The following is a 27,815-nucleotide window of genomic DNA, read 5'->3' as shown; positions in this document are numbered from 1 at the left end:
CAAATTGTTCCCTCAGGAAAGTTTACATCATTCCAACCACATAAGAAGACTTTGAGAAGCAGAGCTTTACTTAGCGAGTCACCTGTAAAAGTAGCCTCAAGCCCACACTGCCTTTCCTCTCTTCTCTGGCCTGTGACATCACCACCACTCCAGTGCGCGCTCTATATTTAGCTGCTCACTCCCCTTGCTGGGTCTCACTACTCTGTCAATGCCTCTGCTGAGCTTCGACTCCCTCGCTGCCCGCCTCAGAGGGCTCATCAGTGAGATGCCCTCCCAAGCAGACGAGTGCGGATGACTTCAAACTCTGAAAAAGTGGTCGAAGCAAAAGGACCAAAGAGGAAGAAGACTGAGGAAGACAGAGGTAAAAATGGCCCAAAAAAAAGAGGTTAGGACGGTGTTGGAAAATTGAATCAGGCAGCCCCCCCCCCCCCACACTGTCCAAATGTGTGCTATATGCACACTCCAATAACCCAAGGCTGCAGAGCTGTGCAATACGAAGATGCACTCTTCCAATGCAGCTCACCGACAGATTATAAAAGACTGCGTGTGTGGGAGAGAAGCTGGGGGGAGGGGGTGTTGTGTGTTGGTGACTGGCATTTCAAACATCCTTCCTGCACAAAATAACATCCTGGGGAAGATAATCCACAAGCGTGTGACCATTTATTCAGGCTCACGTTTCCACAGATTACGAGAGGCATTGAGCTTTCGCCATCAAGCACCGGCGGCCAATGAGAGGAGGGATAGCGCATCCTTGCTTTTAGACCCGCCGACAGCAACAACACGTTTTCAGCATCAAGGTCTGACATTCGGCCTTTTGAGTCAGGCCGTCGTGAGTCAAGTCACGGTGGCCCTGTCAGAACCGGAAGATTCTAGAAACAAATAAAAACGAAAGATTACAAATATCAGGCAGCATTTGCTATATGAGCTTCAACGAGTGTGCCGTATGCTGACAAGTGTAACGATACAGCGCTGTACACGATGAATCAAGTTCTCGTTAGCACACAGTTTTTGTCCGTGCATTATTGATCTTAATAATCCGCCGATGAAGCTTTCCTCTTTATCGCTGGCCTTTTCCCTCACCGCTATTCCGTGGTTCCGCTGCCACTGGTATGCGGAACCAGCCTGGCTAGAAAACACGGGGATGTTTTTGACATTTACTGTCGTCAATGGAAGTGAATAAGTTAAGGCCTCATCTCATTTCACGGCAATGGAATTGTGTTGATATCTAGAGACATACAGTATTTCAAACATAGTTTGCCAGATATATTTGATGAGCAACAAAACCAGAGAATATAGGACCTTAACCCTCGTAGTCCACCCTTTGCGATAAATGCAAAATTATGTCTTTGAATCAAAGGCAAAGGCATTCGGAAAAACACGAGAGAGCTGAAACGTATGGGGGGGTTCTAAAATGGCCGAAATTTCATGACGTCACCGGCTGATAATTCTCAGGCATTGCAGCAATAATAAAAAAGGTTTTGATTCCGTAATCTTCACAATTGACATATTTTGCACCATAGAGACCCATTATAATTCATATTTTTGAATGCATCGTAAACCTAATGTGTAAACATGCATTGTAGACTCTCTCTCAATGTGTCTCAAATCTACAAAACGACAAAGATCCGCATTTATTTCCAGCTCACTCCAGCTGGCTGTCTGGCTACAGCAGTGGCAGGCTGCCAATGGTGAAAAAAAGGTAAAAATCAGCAAGATCACAATGATCATCTCTGCTGGAATAAAAAATGGTCAGCTCTGTGGTGAAACTGGAGTTTATGAGTGCTAACACAAATGTTGCTGTATGACCTAACTGCTTGATTCCCACAACTTGGCTGAAGACAACCGCCTGCTGTGACCACCGGAAAACACACAACTATATTAGATTTGTAGACAATGACTGATACCTTCGATGAGTTCATGAGAACGGGTCAGGAACCAGACAATATGAACCAAAAATTAATCCATCCATCCATCTAGTTCTGCTTATCCGGGGTCGACTCGGCAGTAGCTCTAGCAGAGAAGCTCAGACACCGAAAACTACAAGTCCACCTCCAGAGATATGAATGTTCCTACGCCCACATGCCACATCACATTACAAAGGAGCAAGAAGGTTTCATGAGGAGCTCCTCTAAAAAGGTTCTGAAAATCCAACCGTTGGCTACATTTGGTTTTAATGCACACTGTGTGTTGGTTTCCCCAACAACAATTCTAAATATAACCCTCCACAACTGGAGCAAATGTTGAATAATGAAGCTCACAGGACTCTCGAACTTGTAGACAAATTTAGCCAGTAAGATTCAAAGACGCGAGGCATGAAAGCTTCTTCAGGTTGGATCAATTACTGCGGAGAATAAGCCATGTGATACTATAATTGGAAAAAATTGCGTAATATATTAAACGTAGGGGCAGGACGATATATTGTTATGGTACAGATATCTATATATAAACATTACAAGACGTGAATATTAAAAAAATTACAGTGACATGAACCAATGACTTTCCACGCATCAGTGGTGTTCCTTTTTGTTCTAATTGGACAAAATGTATTCTATTCATTCTATTTTCTCTCTCTCTCTGCTTCACTCCCTCTTTTTTTAAACACTGATGCTTTTGCTCATCTCTGATATGGTAATCTACGAGTACTTCCCTCAGAAGAATAAGGGAAAGGCCAGGGTGAGGAGAGGGACACAGTTGTCACTCCTGCCACCCTCAGCCATGACACATTCAGCTAACACTTTGGTTGGTCGAAGGCAAGTGGAGGATGGAGCAGTGCTGTTGGATGGAAGGAATGGAAAGAGCCATGAAAGCCATTGGCATCGGTTGCTAAAAGATTTCATGTCCACAATTTTGCTTTCTCCAAGGCATATTTTGCCAGAAAGCCAAACTATTGTGCCCCACGCTAACGGTGCAGGCACATTGGACGCGAGTTGAGGTATTACGACGGAATCACACACTGAGTCAATGCAGTCGTGTAGATTGGTAGTGACGACTGTCAAACTGTGGCCAAAGACTGCCACAGTATTTATAATTGGCCAGAGTTTTAGCATAGCAACCATATTTTTGTTCATATTCATGTTCATAGTTTTGTTTATATATTTGTGTTCATATTTAATTGAATTTATTTATTTATTTAATTGAAAGATGTTTGTTGTTGTTTTTTTTTTTCTCTTCTTCTTTCTACATACATTCTTGCTGCTGGAGGCTGTAAATTTCCCCATTGTGGGACAAATAAAGGATATCTTATATTCAAAAATCATGTTATATATATATAGGACAGCTACTGCCCGCATATTTACATTGCAAAAACGACAATTATTACTCGACGCCATGATGCCATATAGGCCAATCATCAAGATAAGAATAAGCTGGTCAAAACAAGGCGACATTTTCATCCGAAGCAGACCTCAGTGATGTCTTAGCAACAGCTAAAGGCAGTGAAAACTCCCGACATTTCTCCCTCGCATGTGTTCAAAGATGCCTCTGTATATTTTGCTTGAGGACTGTTGCCAGCTCTGAACGGAGCCTCAGATCTGACGTTTCAGTTTTCCGTCTCCTGAGTGCCTATTTCAAGCTCTGTACCCGTGCTCGATATAGTAGATGATGTTGGTGAGAACGGAGCATTTCCTGAGAGCAGCAAGCATGCAAAAAAAATAAAATAATTGGGAACCGCTGATTTTCTGACCAACTGCTATTATTGTGAGCTCAACAACTAAAGGGTGAAGTCGAGACGGATGTGGCGTTTCTTAAACATAACATGCAACTACGTCACAATGCCCAATATTGTATGGATATGCGTTTCTTCACCAGGACAAGGTTGTCATTCATTCATTCATCTTCCGAGCCGCTTGATCCTCACTAGGGTCGCGGGGGGCGCTGGAGCCTATCCCAGCCGTCTTCGGGCAGTAGGCGGGGGACACCCTGAATCGCAGGGCACACAGAAACGAACAACCATTCGCACTCACACCTAGGAGTGTTCAATCAGCCTGCCACGCATGTTTTTGGAATGTGGGAGGAAACCGGAGCACCCGGAGAAAACCCACGCAGGCCCAGGGAGAACATGCAAACTCCACACAGGGAGGCCGGAGCTGGAATCGAACCCGGTACCTCTTCACTGTGAAGCCGACGTGCTAACCACTGGACTACCGGGCTGCCCGACAAGTTTGTCAAACTAAGGAAATAATAAATGAGTCCTTTGCATTTAAATGTTAATGCAAGAGAAACAGCAACATGTTTGCCTTATGTTAGTCTATCATTGGGCCATTACACATGGATGGAAAAAAATGTTTTTTAAATGTGTCGATGTGTCATTTTTACATGTCACCACATGTAAAAATTGTTCAGCATTTTCAATTTGCAAAAATGGTTCCGAGTATACATGCATGGCTGTAGCTGAAGCAGTGCGGCAACCTCGCTGTTCTGTGTGCATCTCATTCTGCAAGCAGTCGTGTTTCTACCATCCCCCAAACACTCCCTAACCCAGCCCTCCTTCCATTCCACAGAGCGGCTTGCAGGTTGGAGGGGGAGGGCCGACAGGATAAAATGGCGTGGGAAGGGTTAAGCCCAAACTGCTCCATCTGCTTCCTGTTCTGGCTGACTGCTGGCCTCTGCCCAGCTCTTAAGCAGGCTCCAGCCTGATGCAACACATTGGAAAACATTCCGACAACGGGGCTGACTGCAGACAAGAAAATAACAATGCCCGTAACGATGAAAACGTGAAACGCTTTAAAAAAAAGACAACTTTGCTAATAATTACTTGTGACTTTGACAACTTATTTTGGATACTTTGCGCACATTCTTATCTCCAACATTGCCCAAGCATGGCTGGGCCTTTTTGAGTTTGAAAAAAAAAAAGGTTATTTTCCATGCAGTGTTTGCATTCGTTCTCCACAAAGCATTGATCAGCAAATTTATAATAAAATACTTCAATTTATGCCTTGTCCGATAACCGCAAAGATGCGGTAGACGTCAATATTCTTCCTTATGTTAAGGTTACGCCAGATATAACTTGTCAATGTGCTAAATGCACAATCCCGGTCAGTAAATCCATGGCTGCTGGGAAAATGCCTGTGAATCACTCCCAGAAGTGCCCGAGCAGGAAGAAACAATTTGATAGGTGCTGAAACAGCGCTAGTCCCTCCCTGCCCCTCCCAGTCCCTGCCCATTGAGTATGGATGGGAGAGAAAAAAAACGGCAAAATTATTTCATGACGGGGCGGCCCGGTAGTCCAGTGGTTAGCACGTCGGCTTCACAGTGCAGAGGTACCGGGTTCGATTCCAACTCCGGCCTCCCTGTGTGGAGTTTGCATGTTCTCCCCGGGCCTGCGTGGGTTTTCTCCGGGTGCTCCGGTTTCCTCCCACATTCCAAAAACATGCGTGGCAGGCTAATTGAACACTCTAAATTGTCCCTAGGTGTGAATGTGGGTGCGAATGGTTGTTTGTTTCTGTGTGCCCTGCGATTGGCTGGCAACCGATTCAGGGTGTCCCCCGCCTACTGCCCGGAGACAGCTGGGATAGGCTCCAGCACGACCCCGCGACCCTAGTGAGGATCAAGCGGCTCGGAAGATGAATGAATGAATGAATATTTCATGACGTGCAGGCAATGACAGGCCCATAATCCATCCATTTATCCATACCGCTCATGGAATATACATAGAAAAAAAATTAATATTGAAATTAATGTAGAAATATATTAAATGAACAATAAAACAATTAAAACCTGGGGCAGGGGGGTCGACTCCAAATGACCCATTAGATTATTATTTAAATTTGGCACTTTTGATCCTCTCCATCTTGTTTTGCAAATACCCAGAAAACTTTGCAGTCATTCTATATCGTCTGCATGGGCATACAGAGCACATGCTTTGGATTTCAGGATGCTGCAAGACAGCACTAGGAGTAAGAAAGTACAAAGTGCAAATGAAAGAAAAAAAAGAAGCAAAAAAGATTTCCCTGCAAACATTTTTTTTTGCTTCATACACACATTTATTTTACTATCATCACAACCTACGAAAATTAAGCAATTAAAAATCAAACGAGAAGCTAGGACCAAAGAGGCAAGCTTTGTGGACATGGCAAACAAAGTCAGAGGTGAATAAATGAAAAGTTCAAGATCAAACTATGCACAGTTGAATAGCTTGAAAGGAGGGGGAGAGCCAGAGTAAACAAGTACTGTATTTTCACATTGAGAGTAAAGCTGGCCTCCTAAAGAAACACCTGCTCCAAACCTCCAAACCTGTGGAACCAAGTGTGCTTCAACAAACAAAGTTTCAACCAAGTATGTCAAAGTCAAAACATCAATGGCAGATTCTAACAATCAGCCAAACAATTTCACTCATTTGTCAACGATGACCGTGACGAAATTATATTTCCTTTTTGTCATTTGTCACATTTTTGAGCTTTCGTCAACTAAAAAAAACAAATCACGAATCAGAATGACTTAAAATGTGACGACACCGAAGAAGTATTTTTGCCCAAAAGACTAAAATGGCGGCCAAAACCAACACTGCTGTACATTAGCTACAACTCCAAACATTTCTGCTTGTGACATCGCTAAAGAGCTAAACAGAGACTGACAACGTGTACGGAGGAATTTTTGAGCCGTTGAAGAGGGCTTTGGTAATCTTCGTCAACAGGATGAGGATTCTGGGAGGCTACTGTGTAAACTAGTCGTTTGGGGGGGATGTTCCAACGGTCTTTAAGTGAAAGTTTTTCAAACATCTATCTATGTGACCTCTTTCTTTGCATAAGGTGGAGGCCGGCGACTAATAATGCGAAGCGGGCAATATATTTACAGATTTGCCTTAATGGCTAAATTTAGCTGTTGTGTCTTAATGAGGTGCCCCTACTGACCCGGAAATTACGGTAAATAGCTTTTAACCCCCCCCCCCCCCACCAAAAAAAAAAAGTTACTCCAATAGAAAAAGTAACATGTCAGAAGAAGCGCAATTCAATCTTTCAAGCCCGACTTCCCACAAACCAAGCCCTTTTCTACACCATAAAATGCAGCTGCATTAAAATGGACACAAGACTTGTTGAATCGGCTTAATATTAAAAGACCGAGAGAGGTGCGCAGATTGACACTGTGACAGACAATAAGGTCATTTTCTCCCAGGAGAGGTGTTGGCTTTCGAAACGGAGCACAGCCACTCGAAACCAAGGTCACAACGCCGGGGTTTCAAAGAGGGCATGAGAAGGACCAGACAGGGGCCAAAGTATGAAATAAAAATACCCGAAACTATATCATATAGCTCATTTGTGAAAGTAAGAAAATGATAGGAGGAAAAAAAAAGTCTATTCTACCGTAAACCAATTTGGACTAGAATTCCCTGTAACCAGATTCCTTTCAGACGCAAGCAAATCAGAAAAGGAGCCATTATGACAAGATCATGTCAATTATGGATCGTCTCTTGTGTGCCCTCTGCACTCATCTTTTAGGTTTCAGGCTTGCTCCAAGAGAAAAAAATCCTCTGTGACAGAACAAAAGATTAGAACGGAATTAATAAATAATAAAACGGAAATAATAAACCAACTATTCGTCTTCTTCTTTTTTGTTCTCGAGAAGAGCGAAGCATAACAGCGTTGCTACAGCCCAAGGTAAGTTCAATTCAAGACATTTTCAATACATTTCAAATCCATCCAAAACTTATAATGTCATGCATATTCAAATATGCACGACATTATAACCTTCCCAGACGAACTCAATTTAACTGTCAAAACTTGATTGCACACGTCTAACAATTTATTCTTCCTATACCTTTTGTACAACTTGCTATTCTTGAACCAGGAGCTGCATGGCAAAGTTCACAACGGGCGAACGTTCAAGAGTTGAGAGACGGTCAAATTAAGTTCACCAGTAAAGGGCACAGTTTATTTTAGGTTAATTAATCGTCCATAGCGGGCGGCCCGGTAGTCCAGTGGTTAGCACGTCGGCTTCACAGTGCAGAGGTACCGGGTTCGATTCCAGCTCCGTCCCTGTGTGGAGTTTGCATGTTCTCCCCGGGCCTGCGTGGGTTTTCTCCGGGTGCTCCGGTTTCCTCCCACATTCCAAAAATATGCATGGCAGGCTGATTGAACACTCTAAATTGTCCATAGGTGTGAGTGCGAATAGTTGTTCGTTTCTGTGTGCCCTGTGATTGGCTGGCAACCGATTCAGGGTGTCCCCCGCCTACTGCCCGGAGACAGCTGGGATAGGCTCCAGCACCCCCCGCGACCCTAGTGAGGATCAAGCGGCTCGGAAGATGAATGAATGAATGAATAATCGTCCATAGCTGTGAATGTGAGTGTGAAAAGTGGTTTGTCTATTTGTGCCCTGCCATTGGCTGGCGACCACTTAAGGCCGTACCCTGCCTCTCGCCCAAAGACGGCTGCGAGAAGCTCCAGCATGCCCGGTTCGAGGAAGGAACGCATGAACGGTGCATTAACTGAAATTCCACGCAAAAACCCAACATCCCGAACTCTCTGTGAGTAGCTAATGCTACTATGGCCCAATGCTTATGGCTCTAAATCAGGGGTGTCCAAACTTTTTGCCAAGGGGGCCAGATTTTATGTGGTAAAATGTCGGGGGGCCGACCTTGGCTGACATTCTTTACATTGAACAACAATATTGTTCAACAAATTTTAGTAAGCCAGTCTGTTTCACATTTCCATTTTTATTTTAATTTCAACAATCTTAAGAATTTCTTTTGGTTCATTTGAAACAGGTATATCACATGCAACTGCTTATTCACTTGACTTTTTCTTAAACAGAAGTCTCCTGAGTGCAAATTGATTGATTTGAAACATAAAATGTATCACCATGACTTTTCAATAGTCACAAAACCTTTGACTCGAATAACGGGGAAATGAACAAGCAATACACATATCCACAACTGCAAGGATCATTTGAAATATGACATATCAGTCAATATAAACACGGAGTGATGTCTTGTTAACTCGTGTGTGATGCTCTCTAGTGTCTAAATGCTATTATTCATTTAGTGAATGTTATTACTCATTTAGCCACTAGAGGGAAGCAGTACTCTATGAAACATCACTCACCAGTCTACGAGACCTCAGTCAATGCAACACGTGTTCCATTGCGACCAACTTGCGGGCCAGACGGCACTGATTTTATGACAGGGGCCGAGGGCCGGATGAAATTCGACCGCGGGCCGGATTTGGCCCGCGGGCCGGACTTTGGACATGGCTGCTCTAAATGGTTTGAGGGTTGCCTCCAGGCTTCTCCAGACTGCACGTTTCAGCTCCTTCCGTTGATGTTCAACTAGATTTCGATGAGGTTTCAGAGAAGGCCGCACCAAAATCGTCTTATTGATTTGTTCTTTGCCATAGCCGGATGGTTTTAGCTGTGCGCTTTGGGTCATTAACCCATGATGAGTACTACTCAACTTTCAAGACCTCGCTTTCTGACACGTCGCACGATACTGGATAAAGGAAAGTGAGATCGAATAGATGACGGAACATCTCCCATTTTCTTTTCTGCAAACAGTAATTTACAAATGCTTCATTCGTGCTTCTATAAACTGAGCTAAAGCTCCAGTTTGGTCTGATCTGCCCCATGGACTTTCTCCCGGATGCTTTGTGGCTTGTCAATTTGCATGTTGGCAAATCCCAGTCTCAGTCAGTTATTTCGGTGACCGTTGTGGCTTTTTCTTTAAAAGCAGGGACCAACAATTTTGTCAGATGTATTTTGGGATCTACTATACAGCAACATAATATATGTCTATTCGTGGACAGTTTCAGAAGAGACGAACAAAAACAAAGTGCAAAGATCTGATCCATCCCACCTTTGGGAAGGGCCACGCGGCTCTAAAATTAGTCATCAGAACCAAACAGCGTTTGGTTTTGTGGCCACAATTAATAGAAACTTTGGTCACACAATGCCACGAAAGTAAACATTATTCCATCGACTTAAAAAATACATATAGAAAAAAAACATACATGGCAGAAGACCATATGTGGTGTTGTGTGACAGAAACATAATCTGTACTGATTTTTAAAAATTATAATTACACTAGCTGGTTCGCCGCCCTCCGGGCGGCTCATCAGCTAGTTCCTGCGGAAGGCTGGTAAGGTGGGCCTTCGGCCCACAAAAGTGATGTTGCTTGGTTCAACTTTTTGTTCATCTTCATTGCTTATGGCGAAAATAAAGAGATGTTTAGCTCTACTAAATAACTAACAATTTCATTGCAATGCTTGTGGGTAGACAACATTTTTTCGCTAAGATGCCCGCGCGATCGTAGTGAGCCACTGCCTGAGCGGCGCAGTGGCGGCGCGCAGCGGCACGGTGAAGTAGGTACGTTTTGAAAAGCGACAGACGGAAGGACAGACCACGTGCGGGACGACGCGCAATATATATATATAGATATTGCAAAAATCAGCTTGATACTGTCTACAGCCGAATAATTTCCACCAGCAATGTATGACATATCGCCAATGACGTTGAGGAATTGACATGGGTGACACGATTTCACAAGAAGTCAAGGTTTGGAGGGAAAAAAACATGACAACATGGTAACAGAAACCTCACACATATGGCAGGCTTAGCATCCTTGTAACATTCATTCATTCATCTTCCGAGCCGCTTGATCCTCCCTAGGGTCGCGGGGGGTGCTGGAGCCCATCCCAGCCGTCTCCGGGCAGTAGGCGGGGGACACCCTGAATTGGTTGCCAGCCAATCGCAGGGCACACAGAAACGAACAATCATTCGCACTCACACTCACACCTAGGGACAATTTAGAGCGTTCAATCAGCCTGCCACGCATGTTTTTGGAATGTGGGAGGAAACCGGAGCACCCGGAGAAAACCCATGCAGGCCCGGGGAGAACATGCAAACTCCACACAGGGAGGCCGGAGCTGGAATCGAACCCGGTACCTCCGCACTGTGAAACCAACGTGCTAACCACTGGACTACCGGGCCGCCCTCCTTGTAACATCATTGATTAAATGTATTGCGAAACGCAAGGCATGCTGGGTACTGAATGGAATTGAATACAACTTTATTGTCAAATGTGCTGTACGTACAGAATGTGTAATGCCTAGTTCAGGGGTGCCCATTAGGTAGATTCTGATCTAGATCAGGGGTGCCCATTAGGTAGATCCTGATCTACCGGTAGAGCTAAGACAGGTCCCAAGTAGATCCGAGGAGTGTCGAGGAGAAAAAAAACAAACAACCATTTGTGTGTCTTTGTACATGTCAATAATATATTTTTGTGTAAATGTACACTGCACCCTAGTCATCTTATCAGATTTTCACCCCAAAAAGATTTGAAAATAAAATAAAGCAGTTAAATCTTGAATTTACGGTGGCGCGTGATTACGTCACTGGAAGTTGTTAGCTCTCAGCAGTCTGCAATTGCAGCTTGTGATCAGAACTGTTGCGCTCCATCTTTTATATCGTCATTATTCTCAGTCAGAGTTCGCTCCGTGTACAATTGTTGATTGTTCAGTTCAAGTTTTGAATGGAGCAAACTCAACACGAGGGTCCATCGCTCCTGACATGAAAGCTATGCTTGTATGTCACCACAGCGTATGCTCGAGGCGAAACGCAGGATTGGCAGGGACGAATTAACTTTCGATCTTTGAAACCGTGTGACTTCGAGTTAGATGGTGAATTCCTCAGCCTAAGATGTAAGCATCCTGTGATGCTAGTCGCTATTAGCGCTCTTGCACTCAGGGCCACAGTGACTTGTCTGTTTCCTGAAAACGGCCTCCTTTCTATACAGTGTAACTGTGCAGTCTGCCTGAAGGCGAGGACGAGAAGCCGAAGAGAGGAGGAAGGCAAGGTGGGGAAAACAAAGCCTCTATAGTCGCCTCTCCAGTCGGGCAAGGCTGAGTCGCTCTTCCCGGGGCGAGTTATGTAATGTGACAGGCAGGGCCCACTTCTGTGTTCAGAGCTGCTGCACACACTAATCCCCAGTGAGGAACAAGCCCCATTTGGGGCAAGGAGGAGATCGAAGGGGGAGTACAAAGAGGAAACGCGCGAGCAAGGTGTGATTACAAGAAGTTCAGACTTTCATCTAGGGCCAAATCGAACGTGGACACCTTTTGAGCTTGGCTGCCGAGAGATAACAGAACTTATAAAGCACAGTCGAAGCTCGTTACAACGTCCCTCGAGGGACAAAACGAATCTGTATGTTACAGCGGTACGAGTTCGATACAACGAACAATAAAATGGCCGCCAACTACGATGTCTAATGCAGTCGGAACATTGGTACGCGTGAAAACAGTGCAAACAACATAGTCGGGGTGCTCACAGTTGACACAACTACAAGATTAACAAGTAAAACAAACTCGCTGGATTTAAAAAGCATATCTTCCTTATTGTTCATGACAAAAAGGCTGGAAATTCTGAATTCACTATGCAAACCACCAATTTCATCTAAGTTTGGACGTTGTGTAAAACATGAATAGAATAGAATAGAATAGAATAGAATAGAAAAAATGCAATAGTTTGAAAATCCTTTTCAAGCGATAATCAATTGAATACATGACAAAGACAAGCTATTTAATGTTCAAACTGACCATCGTTTGTTTGCAAACGGTCTCTCATTCTGAATGTGATGGTCCTCAACATGCTAAAAAAAATGAAAAAAATAAAAGACCCCATTGTTCACAAGCAAGGACCGAGAGAGGTTCAGCATTTTATGAACTGTGTCAGCAAATAGTGCAACAGTTAGTTGAAGAACATTTGTCAGTGGACAATTATAAGACACTTGGGGATTTCAGCATTCTCACAGTCATCAGAATATCATAAAAAACATTCTGAGAGTCTGGAGAAATCTCAGCAGTAAGCAGCAAGGCTGAAAACCAACAATGAAGGCTTGTGACCTTTGATCCCTCATGTGGCGCCGCATGAAAAACCGGCGTCATTGTGCAACGGATATTGCCAGATGGGCTGGAGAAAACCATTGTCATTTAAAAAAAGTTCAGCTGTGACATCTTGCAAATGCAAGTTAAAACTCTACCGTGCAAAGCGAAAGCCACATGACAACACACAGAAATGACGCAAGCTTCTCTGGGCCCGAAGCTCATTCGGAGGTGGAATGGCACAAAGTGAAAAATTATCTTCTGAGCCAAAGAGAAAAAAGGACGGACTCCTTCGCGATCGGCGCAAAGTCCAAAAGCCAGCATCTCTGTGACGCTACGTGAGCATGCGAGTGTCCACGTCGTGGGTCACTTCCACTTCTGTGCACAAACCATGAATGCTGAAAGGTACGTGCAGTTGTTGGAGAAACATAGGCTGCCATCCAAGCACCGACTTCTTCAGAGGACAACCGTGCTTATTTCATTAAGATGCTAAGCCACAAACCAAAACAGCGTGACTTCATTGTACAAGACTGCGAGTACTAAACCGACCTGCCTCCCATTGAAAATGTCTGACGCGTTATCAGTTGCAAAATCCGCCGATGGAGACCCCCGGACTGTTGAGCAACTCGAGATGTACATCAGGCAAGAGCGGGAAAGAATTCCACACCCAAAAAGTTCCAACAATTCGTGTCTTTATAGCCCCCCCACCCCATGCTTTTTGATTGTTGTGAAAGGGGGGGTCAAGTCAAGTTCCGTGCGCCCACACTAAACGGCACTGCGATTAATATTGCCTTTGTGCAAGATGAATTGTGCAGCAAAAGGCACCCGTTGCTATCCATCTCAGGGGCGGCCATTTTAGTATTTACTGTCGACTAAGAATGACGCGCAAAGCCTTAGGGCTCATTTTGCAAAACGCCACATGACCAAATCCAGAAAACAGGAGAGCCGTGACAGACGTGGACTCAAATTGAAATTGAAAAAGGATTTTCAAACCGACAAACTTGTACTTCGGAAAGAGTTAATTTATAAACACTTCTACTGGTAAAACCGTGAGTGCAACTGGAACTGAAAGACCAGAGAATGTATTTATTTTTAATTCTGTGCACTGCACTGCATCCCTTCAAAACTTGATTTTTTTTTGGAATGCTGTGCAAAATTTGGAGCACTTGGGTGTCATTATGCACCCCCCCCCCAAAAAAAAACTACTGTTGAAAATTTTGAGATTTAAGTTATACAGTCATAGATTGTTATAGAAGCTAATTGCTGTTGATAAAACATAGTGTTAAGAGTGCCGGTAATATTCATTTTCCGAACCGCTTGATCCTCACTAGGGTCGCGGGGGGTGCTGGAGCCCATTCCAGCCGTCTCCGGGCAGTAGGCGGGGGACACCCTGAATCGGTTGCCAGCCAATCGCAGGGCACACAGAAACGAACAACCATCCACGCTCACACTCACACCTAGGGACAATTTAGAGTGTTCAATCAGCCTGCCATGCATATTTTTGGAATGTGGGAGGAAACCGGAGCACCCGGAGAAAACCCACGCAGGCCCGGGGAGAACATGCAAACTCCACACAGGGAGGCCGGAGCTGGAATCGAACCCGGTACCTCTACACTGCGAAGCCGACGTGCTAACCACTGGACTACCGGGCCGCCCGTGCCGGTAATAGTTTGATAAAAAAAAAAAAAAATTATTGAAATATCCTATTGAGTAATCAGGACATGAATAGAAACCGTGAAAAAGAGCAAACACCTTATAATTTGGCTCACAGCGACATCCAGTTGCATTGCAATTTTTTGTTAACGTTCATTGTGGCCTGGGGTGGATATTATCTGGTTGGACGGTTTCAGAATTGTAAAGCCAAATGATACATATCCATCCATCCTAACTATTTGCGTCTGTAAAAATCGAGCTGCGGAGAAGCACAAACATGGATCGAGTCCTCGTTTATTCTCAAGACAGTCAAATCAAATCAACAGACGCCTACATTTGCACTTACTGTGCAGCCCAGGTGGAGGATTTAAAGCGGTTAAAAATAAAAGACCAATTCAGATTTGCTGAGCTGCTTGCCTGCAAACCACGTGACTGGCATCACATGAGGAGATGGGAGGAGGGTGGTGCATCGCTCTTGCGTGTGTGCCTGCGTGCCCACAGGCACACAGTGTGTATTCCACTCCTGGCACCCATAATAAGCTTTGTGATCAGTTTCCTTGGTTTCCACTGACAGTAAGCAGATATAGGCAGCTCAGGGAGGTAAACAGAAGCAGCTCTGGCTGGTGCAATGTCGCAGGCAAAGAGACAGGAAAGGCTGCCGAGAGTCGAGAACGAGCAGAGATGATGTCTGCGAAGCAAGCGCAATCGCCGACTGCTGGAATCATTGGCTGACCGGCACACCCCCGCAACCCCAAACCCACCACAGCTAAATATTCTAATATCCAGATACATTCTTACAATGTGGAACTCTGTTTGGAAGTGTAATTTAATTTCTATGGAAAGATGATACATGTCGGCGATCATTGAGATGGTGATTAGTTGTGTGAAATACATCTTTTGTTAAAGTAGGGTTTTGGTGGAACCGGGAGCTAGTTCTGCAGTACAGAAACGGTGACCTATTTTTCTTTCTCACCAAGTCAACCTCTGACAATGGACAACAAGGCACAAGTTCAGCAAGCACTAAGCCCCGCTCTTAATGCATACATTCCAACGGATAGAGCGCAACGCTAATGTGCTTTCGGACGGACTACCGGTACAAGAGGCTTCTGCGCATGACAGACCGAATGCCTGACGCTGGCAGGCTGTACATAAATACAGAAAACGAGCCTTCTCCAACCAATGAGATGGACATGTCATTGTCTCGTGCTGCTGCAAATCCATTTAGTATGCTCGTACAATTACAAATGAATCATACGTGAAGGCGAATATGTTAGATGCCTTGCGCAATGTTGCCGGATCCCCCCCGCTTGGGACGTCCATATTTTGAAGGGGGGGTGAGTTACATTCCAGAAACGTGCTTCGTCAGACTGTGAGAACCAGCGGTGACTGATCAGAGCGCTGTGTTTCCGCAGCTGTCGAAAGGGAACTCCCAACCTGCCTGAAGCGAAGAGTTAAGAACTCTTCAAAAGACAAGATTCAATAAAAACAACATTTGGTGGCATGCGACCAGACCCACCAACAAGTGCTCAGGGGGGTTGACAGAAATTTCCAGGATTTCTTCGCACTTTAGCCCAACACTGGGCCTTTCACTTTATGGAGTCATGCTAAGAGCTAATTTATAGCAACATCTGTCTGGCCAAAACATAAGCGACAACAGTCACACTGAGCATTCCAGTTGAATGTTGTGCCCGTTGGGAAACCGAAGCACAGTTTGTGACCTGTATCGATGTGCATCAGAAAAATGTTGTTCCTGAACAGTTCCACTTTTGAACTTCCATGTCAGGCTAATTTTAAATGGACATTGGTTGACAGGATATTCTTTCAAAAATGATTTTTGAGGGGAACGTCACTGAAAGCAAGTCTTCTAATGTAAGTCTATGCATGTATCAAACATTGGAAAAACAGATTATTCATCAACATACCGATTCCATGGTTGTGGGAGAATGCCAGTGGGTTAAAATCCAAAAAGAGAAGCACCAGAGAATCTTCGGGTGTCCCAAGATCCTGAAACATGACACACACACACACACAAGAAAAGATTAATAAGGAAAAGGCAAACGAAGCCTGGGATTTCTCCTCACTTAACAGTTTTATTTATAAAGCGTCAAATCAAACAGAAGTTGTCTCGGGTCACTTTTCACATGGAAGAGGTATAAGAGCACTGACTGAACCCCAGATGAAGTGAGAGACGAAAGCTAGGAAACACCCCCACTTGGGAAGAAACCTCAAGCAGACCGAAAAAGGGTTTCCAAATTGAGAATCATTACAATAGTAGTTAAAAACAAACATGTAGGATGTACCAAAAACATATTTGTTTGAAAAATTTCAGATGGACACACTTACAGTATTTGAAGACCCACGAAAGAATCGCAAGTCGGAAATAGGTTTACATTCAACTATTTTTTTCGACTGCTGTCGCATATGGCAAGGCAAGATGGGGTGGAGTGTGATGTCAGAGAGCGTACGCGAGTATCTGGATGTGAGCTGGGGTCAACGGCAGCTCCTGTGAGAGTATGCTCAAGGTGTCTTCGTCTTTGGCGCAGCCCTTTAATTCAGTTTGAGTCATTCTTTTTCATTTCAAGTCATCGGGCCTGCGTGATGCAGCAAAATCAATACTAAGGTATGATCTTTTCGAAGTGGAAGTTCAAAGCTGCAAGAGTCCCAAGTGTGGTGTTTTACATTATCAGGCTCTAACTTTGATCGCCCCACATAGAAATATTGAGCCATAAAATAGTCCGGGTACAAACTATTTGGGTTGCCCTCTGTGAAGGCCCATTCTGAGCTAGCTTTCATTCATTCATTCATCTTCCGAGCCGCTTGATCCTCACTAGGGTCGCGGGGGGTGCTGGAGCCTATCCCAGCTGTCTTCGGGCAGTAGGCGGGGGACACCCTGAATCGGTTGCCAGCCAATCGCAGGGCACACAGAAACGAACAACCATTCGCACTCACACTCACACCTAGGGACAATTCAGAGTGTTCAATCAGCCTGCCACGCATGTTTTTGGAATGTGGGAGGAAACCGGAGCACCCGGAGAAAACCCACGCAGGCCTGGGGAGAACATGGAAACTCCACACAGGGAGGTCTGAGCTGGAATCGAACCCGGTACCTCTGCACTGTGAAGCCGACTTGCTAACCACTGGACTACCGGGCCGCCCCTGAGCTAGCTTAATACAAGAAAATGTGTTTGAACTGCTAAGTGGAACCCAAACCTGACCTGAGTGGAACAACAACGCGGTCATACGGGACAGTGGAGTGGGGAGGGGAGGGGGAAAAAAAAAAACAGGAAGACAAACCACACCTAAACAGGCCAGCACCCCGCAGCTCTGCTCGTGTTTCAAATCTTCCTGGATAGGCACCCTTTCCCCCTGTTCCCTCCCAACCACGAGGACAAGGGTTTATCGGGATTTAGGAGGCGGGACATGGCAGCATATTTAACAGAGGCCCAGTGTTGGGCTAAACTGGTTACATTCCAGACAGTGTAGCAGGCCCTTTTTCATTTGAGCGCACAATTGCTCCCTCAATCTAGGTCAAAATGCATCTAAGTCTGATAAATGAATAGCGGATGAGAACTGTTTGAAAAAACCCCACAAATTTTACAGATTGCTCGGTTACAATGTTATACCAAATTGTTATTTCGCAAATTATTGGGATACAGCCGAGTTTTATCCTCAACACTTAAAAAAAGGCTGGCCTTTCTATCACTGGACAATATCATCAAGTAGGCATTGGAGTAGAAAGGCTAGAGGTAGGTAGAGGCAGAATAGCAGGTGGGTGCGTAAAAGAGGATTAAGGCCAGACCTCACTGGGATGGCCTACATGGGAAGGAGGATGATAGATGGGTATTTGTGTTTTTACTGGAGTGGAACCTGTTGTGGTTTCCCAAGGGGGCAGCGGAGGATTGAAGGATTGTAATAATCCAACCAGGAAGCAACCCCAACCCCCCACCCCGCTCCTCCAGAAACAATACAAAAGGAGATGTCAGCCAACTGAGGAGAATACAGCTGAAGTAAACAAAAATTAAGTAACATCGCAATGAAGCCGACACGGTGAATACATATTGAAGTCCGTCAACCACATCATGTTGACGGACATAATACGGATCGTTTCAGTATTATGTAATACTGAAACGATCACAAAAGGAAGCGGCGACAACTCAGATTGTTGACAGATGAAACTTTTCCTAGATCTAAAAAAAGCTTTTGACACAATAGATCACAGTAAATTATTGAAAAAACTAGAAAGATATGGCATTAGAGGTGTAGCTTATAAATGGATAAAAAGTTATTTAGAAAACAGATATCAGTACGTGCAACTCAACAATAAAAAAACGAATCAACTGAAAATCACTCACGGAGTTCCTCAGGGGTCAGTGCTTGGTCCAAAACTATTCATCTTATATATAAATGATATCTGCAAGGTCTCAAAACTATTTAAATATGTGCTATTTGCTGATGATACAACTTTCTACTGTTCTGGAATAAATCTGAAACAGCTCCTGATAACCGTGGAAAACGAATTAAACAAATTAAAAAACTGGTTCAACAGAAATAAATTGTCACTGAACCTGAAAAAATAGAAGTTAATTGTTTTTGGCACAAGACCAATCAAACACCAAGCTAAAATTATGGTAAACTCAATTGAAATAGAAAGAGCGTATGAAACCAAGTTTCTCGGATTAGTAATAGACTCAAAACTATGTTGGAAACCACATATCGATAACGTAAAAAGAAAAATAGCCAAGACCGTAAGGATCCTCTACAAAACCAAGGAAGTGCTAAATAAGAGATCTTTGTACACATTATACACTTCATTATTATTACCATATATGACCTACTGTGTGGAAATATGGGGAAATGCCTGCAAAAAAAAACCTGCTAGCAAGTAAAGAGAAAACAGCAATGTGATTGCTATGCCGGTAATCAGTTTAAAAGAGTGGTTTTCGGGGTGCATATATTAATCAAGTCCATGTTATTCTAGGGAAATTACATTGAGTTGTTTACAGGCGTGTCTTTAATTAAATGTGTCAATGTACCTCGATAGCTGGGGGCACTGTTTAGTACCAGTTGTTTGAAAGTTTCTAGTTACAGTAACATTGGTTCAAAATTTCTACTCGCCAGTCTATTTGCGTTTCTCGTGGTGTGCTAACATTAAATCAGCGTGATCCTTTTGTTCAACAAAAGGATGTGATTCGGTAGAACATTTCGTTGGTTAAATACACGGAGTAAAATGTATATGCTCAGAGCTCTACTGTGTGACCAATTTGGTCACATATGCAATCAAATTTCTCAACGGTGAAAAAAAAAATATGAATCTGAGGTCACAACAGTGCGGCCAGCCATTGGGGGGTGTGACACTGACAGCTTCGTTTTGCTTCATCGATAGACATGTATTAAGGCCATATCGTGTGTACAAACTAGCGAGACGAGGCATTTTTTTGTCATTCACCACACCCACAAGACCAATACAAAAGTACCGTATTTTCCGGAATAGAAGGCGCCTCGAATTATAAGGCACACTTATGAATAAATAGCCTATTTTCAAACCGTTTTCATATATAAAGTGCGCGGAATAAGTCACATAGAATAGAAGCTACAATCGTAGCTGGGGTTGCATTATGCATCCACCTGATGGAGCTACGCTAAAGGAATACGATACAGCTTTATGTATATAGCGCTTTCACAACCGCTGCATGTAACAAAGCGCTTGAGAGAACATTTTAAATACTGTGTCCAAGAAATCTGAATATTGATCCACATATAAGGCACACCGGATTATAAGGCGTACTGTCTGCTTTTGAGGAAATGGAATGCTCTTAAGTGCGTCTTATAAAGCGGAAAATACGGTAAAACATTTTTCAGAATATGCAGTCAACAGAGACCTTAGAAATGGTTCATGCACTGACGTTATGAACCCAAACAACAAATATTCACTTGAAAGATCCAGTGGCTTCACATAACAGCCCGCGTTTGGCCTGCAGTGTGTCCGAGCATCGGGTATCAGAGCCGATTGTAATATCGCCACTAATTAGATTTCGTCATCTGCTCCTCAATGCACAAAGAATGGAGACGAAACCTGACACTGGGAGGGGGTGGTGGGTATTGAAAGATTTCAGAAAAAGACATGCACACCACGCATCTCTTCTACAAAAACATCTACATTATTGATGAGATCTGACTTGGGCAGACAGGCACAATGATTCCTCTTATTGATCTCAAACAAATAGAGCATTTACAAAAACAGCAGGATGCTGCATAGAAGATGTGAATGAAAAAAAATAAATACCGCCATATTCAGTTGGATCTGGTAACTGCTGATTTGTTCTGTAACTGTGAAGGGAAGCGGGGACAAAATGTAAAATAATTTTTGGAAAACGTGAGGGACACATCCTGCAGTCACGTCGTATTGTCATCGAGAGCCGGGCAGAGAAAGCAGTGAAAACTAGCAATGCTCATGAAAATGGGCATCAGTCAAATGACCGATACACCAGAAATCGAAAAAGATGATATTTAAAGCAGAATCGTAAGAGAAGGAAGGGAAAGGGCTGCAATAAGAAGATGGCAGCAATGTTTGTGACACCATTATTATTATTATTTTTTGCCCAGTAAGTACTACCTTGCCACAGTTCTTTCAACGCATCGCAAGCACGCACACACAACACGAACACGCAGCCCTTGATAAAAACGTTCTGCTGTTGTCAAGGTAACAGGCTCATAGGACCGATGGGAAGAAAAATATCATCTCATTCAAAAAAAAAAAAAGTGAATGTGCCGTACATCGTAATCTTCAGTCTTTCAAGTATATTTCTTTTTGCTCGACACAAATAGGTTTTTGGGGGGCTTGATAGGTTGAACAAAGGATCGTTCCTTCAAAATGAGTTGCAAAATACACCAATGAATTCGAGCCTCAAGGGCGCTCATCACCTATTGAGGCTCCTTACAGTCCGCACAAATACAAATTCTGTGAAATCATTATCGTGATGCACTCCAAACCAACTGTAAAACCTCTGCCAATTTGGTTGTTCACGACCTTCTCTCACAGTACACAACTTGTACTGTGTCATGTGAAGATGATGTCATGACATTCTTCGGCTAATCCGCAGGCTTCATCAGAATACGGCTGCTCTGAGGCGATTTGGTCACAGAATTGCCATTTGGGAAGAAGCGTGAGGCGGACCTGGAGAATTCAAATCTCGCCGGACGCATCTGCGTGGCTTCATTTTAGCAAATTATGGCAACGCTGAACCTACATCCTCGGCATGCAACTATGCTACGCGGCATATGGAGCGGCACGTGAACACGGCACGCCGACGGCTTACAGTCCGGTTTATAAATCATCGGGACTTTGACGCGATTGTCACCTTTTTTTATGCTCAACACCACCACAACTGATTTGTAATGAAACCAGTACAGTAGTTACATCCAAATCATGCCTCAATCTTTGTAGCTGGATGGCTCCGTTTGTGTGACGTTAGCATTTATGATTACGGTGATGTTCATGCTTATATCATGTGAGAGTAGCCGACTTTACAGCAGCTCCTATATTTTGTTCTTCTACTTCTTCCTTTCATAACTTTGCTGCTGTGAATTGGGAATTTCTCCATTGTGAGACTAATAAAGGTTTTCTTATCTTATCTTATCAATTTGCCCGTCTAAGGCCATTCGTATTCAATGTTAGCGGTAAGCTAGCAGACTTTCGTTTGATGAAATTGTGTTGTTTGGTTGAACCTTTTAATGCTTTAAATATAGCGCAGAATGTTTAGCGGTCCTTTTCTCGGTGGCAGATTCATAGAGTGACGCCAACTGGGAGTTGTGGCGTTATTGTGGATCGGGCCTTTGTCTTCAGCAGCTGCTTCGGGTGATATCTATCCACGCTTGCTGCACTGCTGATGTACGGGCGCCCGGGAGGCTGAATAAAAGTATGTGACAAAGCACGCTCATAGGACATATTTCACAGTAGTGACAAACAAGGACGGACATTTAGCCTCTTTTTGGGAGAAATGCTTATTCGCCATCTGCTGATCTGACTAGTTTCGAATGACAAAATATGAACAGCTTATTTCGGTTTTGCTTTAAACAATGCAATGTCTTGGCACTTATTTACTAGATATCCAATGATGTAGCGGAGAGTGATAGCAGTCGTCCAGAATTTTCGCGGGCTTGTAACCATTCACTGATGACAAAGTTAGGTGAGTGGGTGTGTGTGTGTGTGTTTTGTTTGTGCCAGGAAGTGGCTCAGGGTTTCAGTCACCCAGTTTGTTGTTTTCTTCATGTTGATTTCCTGATCCGGGCGGCCCGGTAGTCCAGTGGTTAGCACGTGGGCTTCACAGTGCAGAGGTACCGGGTTCGATTCCAGCTCCGGCCTCCCTGTGTGGAGTTTGCATGTTCTCCCCGGGTCTGCGTGGGTTTTCTCCGGGTGCTCCGGTTTCCTCCCACATTCCAAAAACATGCATGGAATTGTCCCTAGGTGTGAGTGTGAGCATGGATGGTTGTTTGTCTGTGTGCCCTGCGATTGGCTGGCAACCGATTCAGGGTGTCCCCCGCCTACTGCCCGAAGACAGCAGGGATAGGCTCCAGCACCCCCGCGACCCTAGTGAGGATCAAGCGGTACGGAAGATGAATGAATGAATAAATGAATGAAGGATTTCATGATCCTTCTCCTCAGTGAGTTGATTGTAACCTTACGGAGTTCAAACACTTTGTGCCACCTCTGCCTTTTCGTTTTTCCCCCCTCAATTCCTCCGCGGCATCCCAGCACAAGATGTTGTCATCATCAGTCATTGTTTTAAATTGGCCTATTTCTGTCCTCACAGTACTTTGTTCGCAAAAAAAAAAAAATCTGCATCAGGTTGCTATGTTGGCTTGTATCATCTAACTGCGAACGGTGCTGTGCATTCACTTAGAACGCTGTAATGATATTTTTGACAGGAACTTCTTGAGACATTCAAAGGATGTACATGATGGGCTGACAACGTACACCAACAAAAATTTGAGCCCATCGGAATTGAGTATTCACTCCGACCAGAGAAGAACATTATGTGCTCTCATGCAAACATTGTAGCTGCACTTCCAAGAGCCTTGAATAAAACACACACACACACAAGGACCGATATTTTTTTGTTGTTGAAGATATTCACAATAGTTTTTTTTAAAGAGTTTTGACAACAGTCTTGGAATTATGTCACAAGTGTTCGGGGTAAGGACTGGGTCTGACCCCGCAGGGCCATGGCTCAAAGAAACTTCACATGGGATTCCGAGTAAATTATATCTCTTACCACGGTTATGCATGAAAATGTGACTGGACAAGTATAATTGGCGGTTGGCTGCGCCCACAGGCAGTTGTTTATTTTGGTTTCATTTGGGCTTCTATGAATCAACTGGACAAATAATCGGCGTGAACAGGAGCCGAGAGTCGACAGTCATTGCAGAATATCCAGAGTTTTGGAATCCATTTCAGACGTTTTTCATCAAAAAATGCCAGTTCGGTCGTTCGGTTTGCTCTCCAGCTGGCACCGTAAACTCTGCATACGACTCGCAAAGATGTCACGGCATTTTGGTCCTTCATTTTCCCAGTTACGTCAGGTAGAAAAACTAAAATAATCCCACACACTGATTTATAGCGCAACATGGAGCACACGACTTTCTCAGACCAGCTGTCGCTCTCTCTCTCTCTCACTCCCACTCGCTCTTGCACACCAACAGAGATAATTTCTGAACCACATCCAAAATTGGCCACAGCGCACGACTCCAATAGAAGGAAGGAATAAAATTATGTAAGATAGTCCTCGGTAAAAAAGAACAGTGTGTTATCAGCTGATGGACTGATAAATACCTCGCAGCAGTGGGCACCAGATGCGATAGTGGCCATCGGCTGTTTGTTTTGAATAAGCTACAGTATACACATTCAACTACGTCTAATACATCTACTACCAGCGGTAAATAAGAATCCCTTTGCCATGACTGTCAATCACGACCCGGTTGAAAACATGAGCATGTTATGGCAAAGAGTAGTTGGGGTGGAGACGACATCATCCGCCGAACGTTCCTCTTCTGGCATGAAGAATCAAGCCAAGAATAACCACACTTTTTACCTGAGTGTGATAATTGTCATGAAATTTGAAACGGAAATGACCGCACAATTATCGCGGTTAGAAAGTGCGCTGCAGCTCACGGCAAACTTTAACCAGGAATCGAGAGCTGTTTGACACTAAATAGTGATCATATATTTGTAGACCCGGGGGGTGAGGGGGGGGGGGGGGTGTCATCAACCTTTTAGAAACTGAGAGCTCCTTCTTAGGAACTGATTAATGCAAAGCGCCCAAAATAAATTCATTCATTCATTCATTCATCTTCCGAACCGCTCAATCCTCACTAGGGTCGCGGGGGGTGCTGGAGCCTATCCCAGCTGTCTCCGGGCAGTAGGCGGGGGACACCCTGAATCGGTTGCCAGCCAATCGCAGGGCACACAGAGAAGAACAACCATTCACACTCACACTCACACCTAGGGACAATTTAGAGTGTTCAATCAGCCTGCCACGCATGTTTTTGGAATGTGGGAGGAAACCGGAGCACCCGGAGAAAACCCACGCAGGCCCGGGGAGAACATGCAAACTCCACACAGGGAGGCCGGAGCTGGAATCGAACCCGGTACCTCTGCACTGTGAAGCCGACGTGCTAACCACTGGACTACCGGGCCGCCCTTGAATAAATTAATATTTATTTATTAATATTTATTTTTAATAATTGGGAAACAAATATCGAAAGGCAACAATTTACATCTAGAAATCTCTGACACCGTCCACGTTTTCAAATGATCACTTTTACCCCCCAAAAAATCGCAGCGTCCCATCAATGGTGATTTTTTTTTTTTTAGACGCTTCCAAAAAGGGATACTGGTACAAGATACAGTAGCGGAGGAAGAACGTATAAAAGGGTTTCCACTAACACACAACTTAATCTCTTGCTCAGCATTTAAATTATATGCACGCGTGTTATACACACGCAGCGCTGTCGATCATATGCAGAAAAACAGAAGAAGCTGACAACGGGTGCTAAAAATCATGGAAAATGATTTGTGTCCCACTATGAAGAGGAAACAAGGCAGTTAGGTCCAACGCCCTTGGCTTCCTGCAAGCAGAACTTCCTGAGGACCCCCCCCCCCCTCCTTTGCTCCTGGATGGACGTGGAGAAATGAGGGGAATCTCAACAAGCGAATAATGGGAATGAACTCGCATGAAGGTAGCAGCAGTCCGTGGTGATGAAACATCTCCACGGCATACCCAGGGGGGGGGGGGGGGGGCCCTGCACGAACCAAAATATTCCTGCAGAGAATTGACGCAAACAACCCGTGTCTCACTGAGCGGCGAAGGTTTGCAAGTGTGTTGTAGGGTTGTCGCAAAGACATCCGAAAGATATTCCTAAACCATTTCAATGGTGGCAAACTGTTTTTCCTGTTGCCGGGTAAATTTGGCCAAAGATTTGCACTCCACCCGTGGGTCCACGTTGAACAATCACCCGCACACCTCGATTTCTCCGCTCAGCGCTTCTCTCTCGTACAAAATCCATCTCGATTTCAGCTACGGCCAGCTTGCTACTGTGGCTAAATGAGGTGCGGAGGCAGCCTCGAAAGAACACCGCCCAACGAGCGACGCATCCAAACCTGACCGAAGTCATTCGGCGCTGTGTGGGGTCAGCATGGAACATAATTAAGTCAGCGACAGGGAGAGGTAGTTTCCGCGCGCTTCGGCCAACAACGTTTCTCTGTAAACAAATTTAACCTCTGGCTAGCAGGCGTCATGGTAAGCGAGATGCTTTTGATGGAACATCATACTCATGATGCACAGCTTTTGAAAATAGGAAAATAATAAAATAGCGACTGGTCGTCAGCGGACTGCGGGAATGTTGATGGAAATGGGTGGGGAAAAAAAAATTGTGTGTGGCGTGTTACGACTATATTTTTGTGTTAGTGTAAACTGCACGCTAAGGATCCTATCAGTCTTACGTCCACAAAAAAAGTATTTGAAAACAAATCAAAACAAAAAAGTAGGTCACCTTTAATTAACCATGACCTGCACCACGGGAAGTTGTTTTGCCGACAGAAGCCTTTAATTTGCAGCTAGCGATGACAGACATTTTTTTTTTCGTTTTTCTCCCAGTCAAAGTTTGTTTGATCCGTAATGCACCGATGGCACTGGCAAAGAAAGGGAATCTGGAGCGCCAGGAGCAGCATTTTAAAACGGTACACGCAAGCGACGATAGTAAAAGGCCGTCCCTGCCTCGCTGGGACGGCCAGGTGTCCCACTGATTTCCTTTTTACAAAATCTGTCTTGTATCTAGTCCCCCCCGCACCCCTTCGTTCATGTTCAGGTCCGTATGGCTGTTGCTCATCTTGGCATGAGTGTGTGCGTAACATGTGTGTATGCATTCACGTGCAGGAATGAATCGATGTTGGCTGCTTGAAAAGTAGCTCTCGGGTCAAGAAAAGGTTGAATTGAATAATGTCATATTTTAATGTCATATTTTGACCCGGGCGGCCCGGTAGTCCAGTGTTTAGCACGTCGGCTTCACAGTGCAGAGGTACCGGGTTCGATTCTAGCTCCGGCCTCCCTGTGTGGAGTTTGCATGTTCTCCCCGGGCCTGCGTGGGTTTTCTCCGGGTGCTCCGGTTTCCTCCCACATTCCAAAAATGTGCATGGCAGGCTGATTGAACACTCTAAATTGTCCCTAGGTGTGAGTGTGGTGCGAATGGTTGTTCGTTTCTGTGTGCCCTGCGATTGGCTGGCAACCGATTCAGGGTGCCCCCCGCCTACTGCCCGAAGACGGCTGGGATAGGCTCCAGCACCCCCCGGCGACCCTAGTGAGGATCAAGCGGCTCGGAAGATGAACGAATGAATGAATATTTTGACCCCCCCAAAAATTGCCTCAACATCCTTAGATAATTCAATGAAATAAGATTTATAAATTTGTCGAGTATTTGGTTACATTTTTTTCCCTGAAAAAAAAAAAAAAACAACGACAACAGCAAGCCATTATTCTGGGAAAGTGACGACAGACTATACATGTCTCGTCAGCGGCTATCTTTAATCAAAACGCGTTCTTTATTCTTTGTTGTTGCTCCCATCTACAAAAGTAGGTCGCTGGTATGCAGCAGAAGGAAAATGTGGGTCTCGGGGTGACAACAGTTGAGAACCACCGCAGTCGGCAACATCACACATGCTTATTGTAGAAAAAGTAAGATTGCACCTAATGATATGACATAAGATCTTCCAATTTCAAAAAGGGATAAACGTCAGCAGGTATCATCGGGTGTGTCTTCATTTCTTTCACCAAATGGGACAATGGAAAATCTGGCCGCAAATGTCCA

At 44.4% G+C, this 27,815-nt stretch overlaps 1 protein-coding gene across 2 annotated transcripts in view; it reads right to left on the bottom strand.

The window, feature by feature from the left end:
* The window catches only part of ankrd11 (ankyrin repeat domain 11), a 95,803-nt gene that overhangs the window by 55,482 nt on the left and 12,506 nt on the right, over positions 1–27,815 (bottom strand). For both annotated transcript variants that reach the window (XM_052062428.1, XM_052062429.1), the window contains exon 2: positions 16,379–16,460. The gene's annotated coding sequence lies outside the window, so the exon portion shown is untranslated. The remainder of the gene's footprint in view (positions 1–16,378; positions 16,461–27,815) is intronic.

The sequence above is a fragment of the Hippocampus zosterae genome, chromosome 4 (genome assembly GCF_025434085.1).
Source record: "Hippocampus zosterae strain Florida chromosome 4, ASM2543408v3, whole genome shotgun sequence".
Taxonomy (NCBI): Eukaryota; Metazoa; Chordata; class Actinopteri; order Syngnathiformes; family Syngnathidae; genus Hippocampus; species Hippocampus zosterae.
This window is presented reverse-complemented; position numbering and strand designations above follow the sequence as displayed.